Below are 7,974 nucleotides of genomic sequence, written 5' to 3'. Positions count from 1 at the left end.
GTGGTTTTATCCCATGGTGGTCAGTGTCAAGTGAGTGTAGCCAGTTGTTTCACTTGGCCCTCAGCTGAAACACAGAAACTGAAACAGAGCTGAACAGACAAGTTTGGCCAAGTGCTGTGTGCTTTGGTTCCAGCAAACACGGTATCTGCAAACAGTTGGCTATGGCATCCCACATTCCAGCTGTGGTATCTGGCCACATTTTTCTCCAGCCAAAATTCTAGAGAGTTGTTACAGAAACATCAAGAGAAAAGGCAAATTGAATATAAGCCAACAGTGTGCCCTAGCAGCCAGGAGGGCGCCAACTGTGTCCTGAGGGGCACTGGGCACAGCATCACCAGCCAGGCAAAGGTGCAGGTTGTCCTGCCCTGCTCTGCACTGGGGCGGCCTCACCTTGAGTGCCTGGGGCAGTTTTGGGCACCACAATATAAAAAAGATACAAAGCTACTTGAGAGTGTCCAAAGGAGGGCTACAAAGATGGTCAAGAGCCTTGAGGGGAAGCTCTATAAGGAGTAGTTAAGATGACTTGGTCTGTTCAGCCTGGAGGAGACTGAGGGGGGAACTTCATTGTTGTCTTTAACATCCTCACAACAGGAAGCAGAGAGGCAGGCACTGATCTCTTTTCTCTGGTGACCAGTGACAGGACCCAAGGCAACAGCATGAAGCTGTGTCAGGAGGGCTTTAAGTTGAATATCAGGAAAAGTTTCTTCACCCAGAGGGTGGTTGGGCACTGGAACAGGCTCCCCAGGGCATTTGTCACAGCACCAAGCCTGACAGAGTTTAAGAAGTGTTTGGACAATGTTCTCAGGCACTGATGTGACTCTTGAAGTTGCCTTGTATAGGGCCAGGAGTTGGACTTGATGATCTGTATGGATACCTTCCAGCTCAGGAAGTTTATGAGTCTAAGATTGTATAATATCTTTGTCATTGTCTCTGAAAAAACTTCAGTCGTATTCTTTAGTACAGGAACACATCCAGCTCACACTGGGGCTGGGGATGAGACCATCCAAAAATTACATGCAAATCCCTGAAGATCTACCTCAGTTGTGTAAAACTTAGGATCAGCTGGGATGGCATCAGAAGTTCATGTTCCTCAGGTAGGCAGTGCTTTGAGAAGCAGCTGCTTCTCAAAATCAGGAACAGTGTGCAGCTATGTAAAGGAAAGGGCTGCTAGAGGCAGCACAGTCACCTTTTTCAGATAGCCCTTGGCTCACTCATCAGGGTCACAAATAGCAAGCATCACTACAGATAGCTAGGCAATAAATGGAACTACAGCTGCTAGGAAGACAGGGAGGACAAATGAGGGAAATTCTGTATGTGGTTGTTAACCAGACCAGAAAATAAACGTTAGGCAGAGATGTGCTTGGGTGCACGTAAGGTGTACCTAGTACTGCATAAAAGACAACAGTAGTAAGATTCTGGTTCTCAGGCACATGCAGTCTTCTATATCCTAAATACATCACAGCACACAAAAAATTCAAATAGAGGTGACTCTCCCCTGCTTCATATATTGCTGATGACAGTTCATCCTGCAGCCGCATGTGTCTCTTCACTAGGGATGAAATGAGGATTCATCCTGCAGGCAGTGCAGAAGAGGACACCACCTACGCAAACAGTCACTGCCCCAGGAAAGCTCATGTAAGCAGAGACAGGCTTGTTACTCATGACCTTAATGTAAGAGAAAGGGCATTCTCCAGCCACTGGAGATGTAGGGCCATGACTGTCATTTTGTCTGGGAACAATTTTAGCCTTCACAATGGCTTCACTGACGTACTGTCACTGCATCAGTGCTGTGTATATATTAATATAAAAAGGGCACAGCAGGCTCCAGTCTCCTCAGTTTTCAGCATCTTTCCCTCCAGGAGCACTGCAAAGGGTGGAGTAAAGAGGGAAGTTTTTGAATGTGCGTAAGGAAAAGATTTCAGAGAGCCTTCAGGTACTACACAACAAGCTATTTTCTTCAGAAAACTGTTGTCCTTACATACACTGACAGCCAGAGCACCCGTAAACAGTGACACTCACAGCAGAGGCTGGAAGAAGGAAGTCACCGAAGAGAACAGAGTCGGGGACTGTTTCATGCAGTGACAATGAGTTTGAGAGACTTATGGACATGGCTTTTCCAATGAGTGGTCCTTAGCAGCCAGATGTGGAAGTGTGAGCAGTACAGTTCCACCCAAGTTACACAGACCTTGTTGAAGTGAGGTGTAGACACACTGTTGGAGGTAGCCATGTCCCCTACAAGTTGATGGTATATTTCTGTGGAGCAGTCAAGTAGCAATGTGAAGATAACACATCCTGGAACCCCAAAAAAGTAAACAAAGCTTTAGCTCAGCCAGGTGGAGTATCTGTATGTCAACACACAGTACACAGGGGAATAAACACAGGCCTCTACCTATACTCAGCAAGGCTAAAATGTCCTCAGTGCAATGAGAAGTGAGCCCGTTCATCCATCTCATGGTAAAACAGCAAGAACAAAATGGCAGGTGCCAGGCAGAGCAGTAGGACAGCAAGCAGGAACTGAGATGAAAGGAGAGAGGGTTGACATGATCATGAGATGCAAAATATGAGCCAAACCCAGGTTCATGGGCAGAATGATAATTGAACTAGAAAAAAACCTGACCAAAGGCTTAGACACACTATTTGCCGTTCGTAACAACACCCAGTTTTGGCAGAATAAACAGCAGAGAAAAAAGACAGCGAAATTAGATGTGATTTTTCCAGTTGGAGGAGGCAAAAGAGGGGGAGGCTTCCTTCCTGCTGCACAGTCATTTTTGAAAGTGCAAGGAGAGGACAAACAGATGCTGGTCATGGAAGTTTTCCAAATACACGTTAACAGTTGCTGTTGGTAAAAGTGGTTTGAACAAGGTGGAGAAGTCTTTGTTTAAATTAGGGAGAGGATATGACTGGTTTCCAGAACTGATGGGAAGGCAAAGGTCTGGGTATTCTTGCTTACCAGTGAAATACAGGAGCCTCTAAGATGAAAAGGAAGGTCTTAAGTGCAGAGCAACCCCTTGAGCTGTGCATCTCCATTCAGCTTCCCCACAATTCCTCTGCAAGCCTCATCTGTGTAAATGATCTCCCCAAAATACAGCCAGCAAGCCCAGGAGAGGCTGTGTTCTCATGCTTCACATAACATCTCCAGAGGGTTTATATGCACTGTTTTCTTTATGCTCAGTCCCTTGACGATACCTTTTCAATTTTCTTTATTTGTAGGAGCAGGAGAAGGGAAGGAGGAGGGTATGCAGTGGGTAAAGGTAAAATCAAACTAAATTCACACCGGTCCTGCTGACTATCCATCTTCTCTGGTTGTTTATTCATCTTTCCTCCTGCACCCTGAAGGACACTGATGTTCTTCCCAAGTCTCTATGGTGAAATTTCTTGATCTGCACAGTATTTTAGAGGCTTGGGCAAGAGTTACTTAAATAAGGAGGAACACTGGTGGGCTAACATGCCCCCCAGGTGGGATTCAGAGGGTGCAGTAAATGATCAGGTTTTTTAATACTATCTATGTATTTGCATAATCAATTGCTAAGATCACTGCAGCTGCTACAAAGTACAAAGTGTATTCCAGAGGTTGTTCTTTAGGAAGTTCCTCTGTAACTAAGGTGCTGTAGGCTGTATACCAACCCCTCCACACACCCCCCCGCTCCCCCAACAGCCTTGATGCTGCCTCAGTGAAAGTGATGAAAAGACAAGGCACTGTCCTGGCTCCTCCCACAGCTGCAATTGAAGGAAGGCAAATTCACGGATACATAATAAGAACATAAGAAGAAACCCGTGGCAGTATGTAACTTCGAGGCAGCTTGCAGCTTGTGAGATAGAAGGGCATGGAAGTGGTTCCACAGATGTAGGAAGGGGAAAACCTTCCCTCTCCTTTGCTTCCCAGAGACAGTTGCTCCCTCTGTGGCAGCACGGGCCAGCTCAAACTCTGTTCAGCCCAGACAGCTGTGCCTACGGCAAATCTTTCTAGTAGCAGTTGCGGTCTGGAATCAGGAAATAAACTGTAGTGCCCAGGAAATCACTCTACCTTCATACTCACTCCTCATCCTTTGGAAGCACTGTTGTTATGTGACAGACAAGGGGGGTACATATGACACTATTCAGCCATGGCCATGATGAATAAAGCTGCTCCCCAAGAGTGGCTTCACAGGCCCTACCACAGCCTCCTTTTTTCCTTTACTACCAGCCAAGTCTTATAAACAGCAGCAGCTCTGCAAAACCAATTTCCACAGCTTTTCCTTCCAGAGGGCTCCCCTTCACTGCATTTTACCTGAAGGCAACATGAGCCTGTGCCAGCTGGTAGCTACCTCTGGCAGCTCCCCATCCTTTCCCCATCAAGTTAGGAAATAATTTGTAATGCAGCCAGGTAGAACTGGCAAGGGCATCAGGAAATAAGAAGAGGAATTTGGCTGGGGCATTGGGGCAAACACAGATTCTCATACAAGCAGTGCCACCAGATCTTCAGTGATTCCACGTGCCCAGGTGCAAGAATGCCCAGGACCACTGTATATCCATACACAAGGCACTCAGAGAGCTCCCTGTTGCGCTCTACAGCCTACAGAGGAGATGGCAGATGAGCTCAGAGGAAGGGTGAATCACCAGTGTACTCTCTGTGTTGTACTATTTTCTCCTAAGAGCTGAGCTAACAGAAGCATATGAGCATATGTTCTCTTGTCTATTGTTAGAGCTTCAAATCAAAACTGTCATTAATCTGAAACTGTACATTTTTGGTATTAGACCCCAGCTTACCTCAGTACTGTAAAGATTTGGTGTTAACTTTGTGTAATGTTTACATCTAAAATGCAAAATATGAGCACTGAGTATGACAGAACAGCTTTCAGTAAAGAAATCTGCCAAGAAAAAAATCACTTCAAAAGAAAAGGAAAAATACCTGGTTACTAATAACAGAAGTGATATTTAATATTAAATCATCTCAACCAGTGATTTTTTTCCCCCAACATTTATGGAGGCACTCCTCAGTCTATGCATATATGAATGTGCATGTGGGTTGTGCACAAGGGGGTTGTGGGGTGCAGTCCTAGAGGGAAAAATGTACAAGACAGAGCTGAACCTGACCACATCCTGCTGCCTAGTCCATCTCACAGCAGGAGCTTCTCCACTTCAACCAGTCCTGACATGTTCTTCCCCACTACTCTCTTGAAATGAGATCAGGGCAAATGCTTGGTTGCCAGTTATTGCTGTTACCAGTTCTGAAGCTTTTCTCTGGCCATGAATCTGACGTGAACATAATGGCTTACACATGCTCCCCATGGAGAGAGAGGAAGGAGAAGGTATTCCAAAGGAAGCAAGAGCTTCACTGAATGTGAAAGCCAGCCTGAGTGAAAACTCTCATGACAAATCAATAAAAGCACATGCAATTCTGAGTCTGGAATCCTGTTTGAGCAAGAAAGCAGAATGAGAGTATCTCAAAGAACAGTTTAGGTGGGAAAAGGAACACAGGAGAAAGAGACATAGACACCTGTACCTGAAAGTCTAAAGGACCTGGCAGGAGCTCTGACTCCAGGGCAGAGGAGGGGTTTTTAGAATGGGAGACACAAGGAGTGAAAGAGCAAATAGAAAAATGGAATGTAGCAGAAAAATTAAAAGATAGAGCTGATAATAAGTCTTCCCACCTCAGTAGGACTCAGGCATCTGAGTAACCAGACCCCACCATAGCTCTGAATCCGGAGGCAGAGGGAGGAAGAGTGAGGCCAGTATCATCCTCAGGACACAAGACTTCAGAGTGGCTCTCTGCTGGATCTTTAAATGCTGATCCCTTTCTTTTTCTTTTGTATTGCTTTCAGTACAATGAACCAAGAGACAGCCCAAATGCCTTATCCTGATTTATTTCTTAACACATGACAGCACCATCAGGGCCAGGGGGACAGGGATAACAGGGTTATCATTTTCAGACCTATATTATCTAGAAGTGGTAAGCCACCTTCATTATGCTTTTGGGGACAAAGTTATTCTGAGCCCTGAAACAAAGCAAATGACAGCTGTTTTCCAAGGCTGATCTTTTCTTGATAACTTCAAATTCCAGCCCTTATGCCACAGTTGTCCATAAAAGCAGGCTGCTGTTCCACTTTGGTAGGGGGAGCTATTGCTGTCAAATGCTTCAGCTTCAGCAGTTGTCAAAATGCAGATGTAGTTGCACTTGGCTCCTCCTGCAGCAGCATCTTTAACTCATGTTCTGAATGTTGTTCAGCACGTGATACTAAAATTAAAATGTGTTTCAATGGCCACAAGAAAAAAATACATATTCAAATTATCCAGGATGAAACAGATGGACTGTTTCTCTGATTTTGCTTAGAAAAGACAGCTGGGGAATTTACAGTTGGGAACAAAGGATTTTCACTTAGCCAACAATGGATGGTTGGCAGCCCGTTTAGCTGCCAGTGTTATTTCGTGATGGCAGCCCAAAGAAAGCAGCTTAGTATGGCCGGGAACAGCCTCAGGGAAAGCCATGTGCAGCATGGACCGTGTTTTATGGCTCCCTGAAAGGAGCAGGTGATAGAGCTACAGCCTCTGCAGGCTTCCTCCACTTCACACAGCAGCAGTACTGGGCTGCAGCAGAACTTTTGGCAGCAGATAAACCCCCAGCTGTTTCGTATTACCTCCTACAAACTTCTGGTTAGAGAAATGGCCACATATAAATGGCATATTCCTCACTAAGAGGTGGTCTCCCTTATTTTGTTGGGGCTGAATTAGATCCAAACTAACAGCTTGCTGAATACAGTAGGTTGTCTTTGAGGCTCAGCTGCCTCTTGGCAGGCTCTGAGCATTGACTCAGGAAGAGCATATGAGCCCAAGGATACAAGCCAAGATGCCAGCCCTTTCATGGGGTCCTTTGGACGGCCTCTAGCTGAGCAAGATATGGGGGCTGAGCCCGGGTGCCCACAAAAAGCAAGGTCTTGGCATCAGCTGAGCAGAACAGATGTGTGGCCCTTTCGTGGTCCAGAGTCCATGGCCTCACATCAGCTCCCCAAGCTGCAGGGGGTGTCACAAAGCCAGGGCTGACAGCTGACTGGCACATCCCCACTGCTAACAACCCTCATGGGGTTTGACTATCCCAGTCTTTGGTGCTGGGCCTCCACTGTCACCTGGAGGTAGAGGTAGGTCTCTCTTTTGAAAAGACCTTTAAAACCTCAATATGAAGTACTCCAAACATCAGCAAATAAACTGTAAAAATCCATGAAGTTTTTTTGGAGCTCAAAAGGGCTCAGCTTATCCCTTCTTAATATCTGTGGCAGGCAAGCCTGCCTGCTGTTGTGTCACACAGGCCTGGGCATCCATATAAACAGAGAAAAACAGTTACTTTGTTGGTGGCCCAGCAAAATGGAAGGGCTGAGCAAGAGAAAATCTTGCCTTGAGCATCACCATCACCAAACTAACATGTCACAGCAACCAAACTCCAGTTATCACCTCAACCTGGCAAGCTCAAGTTGCTGTTCAACAGGCTGTCAGTCTGGGAAATTTGATGTTTGGAAAATTATTTCCATATGACAGAACACAAAAAGCTGTACACAGGAATAGAGTCTGAATCTGCAGTTTACAGGTAACTGCATAGCTTGACTCTCAGATCAGTGGTTAGGAATACAACACTCTCAGTTTGGAAACTCCTATAACTTAGAGCATACACAGTATGCTGGTTTTAGCTAGGGTAGAGTTAATTTTCTTCATAGTGGCTGGTATGGGGATGTGTTTTGGATTTGTGCTGAACACAGAGTTGATGATATAGAGATGTTTTTGTTACAGCTGGGCAGGGCTTACACAGAGCCAAGACCTTTTCTGCTTTTCATACAGCCACACTGGTGAGGAAGTTGGGGATGCACGAGAGGTTGGGAGGGGACACAGCCAAGGGCAGGTGTCCCCAGCTGACTAAAGGGATCTTCCAGACCATATGATATCATGCTCAATATATAAAATTGGGAGAAGAAAGAGGAAGAGGGGGACATTTAAAGTGATGGTGTTTGT

The sequence above is a fragment of the Sylvia atricapilla genome, chromosome 6 (assembly GCF_009819655.1).
Source record: "Sylvia atricapilla isolate bSylAtr1 chromosome 6, bSylAtr1.pri, whole genome shotgun sequence".
NCBI lineage: Eukaryota > Metazoa > Chordata > Aves > Passeriformes > Sylviidae > Sylvia > Sylvia atricapilla.
This window is presented reverse-complemented; position numbering follows the sequence as displayed.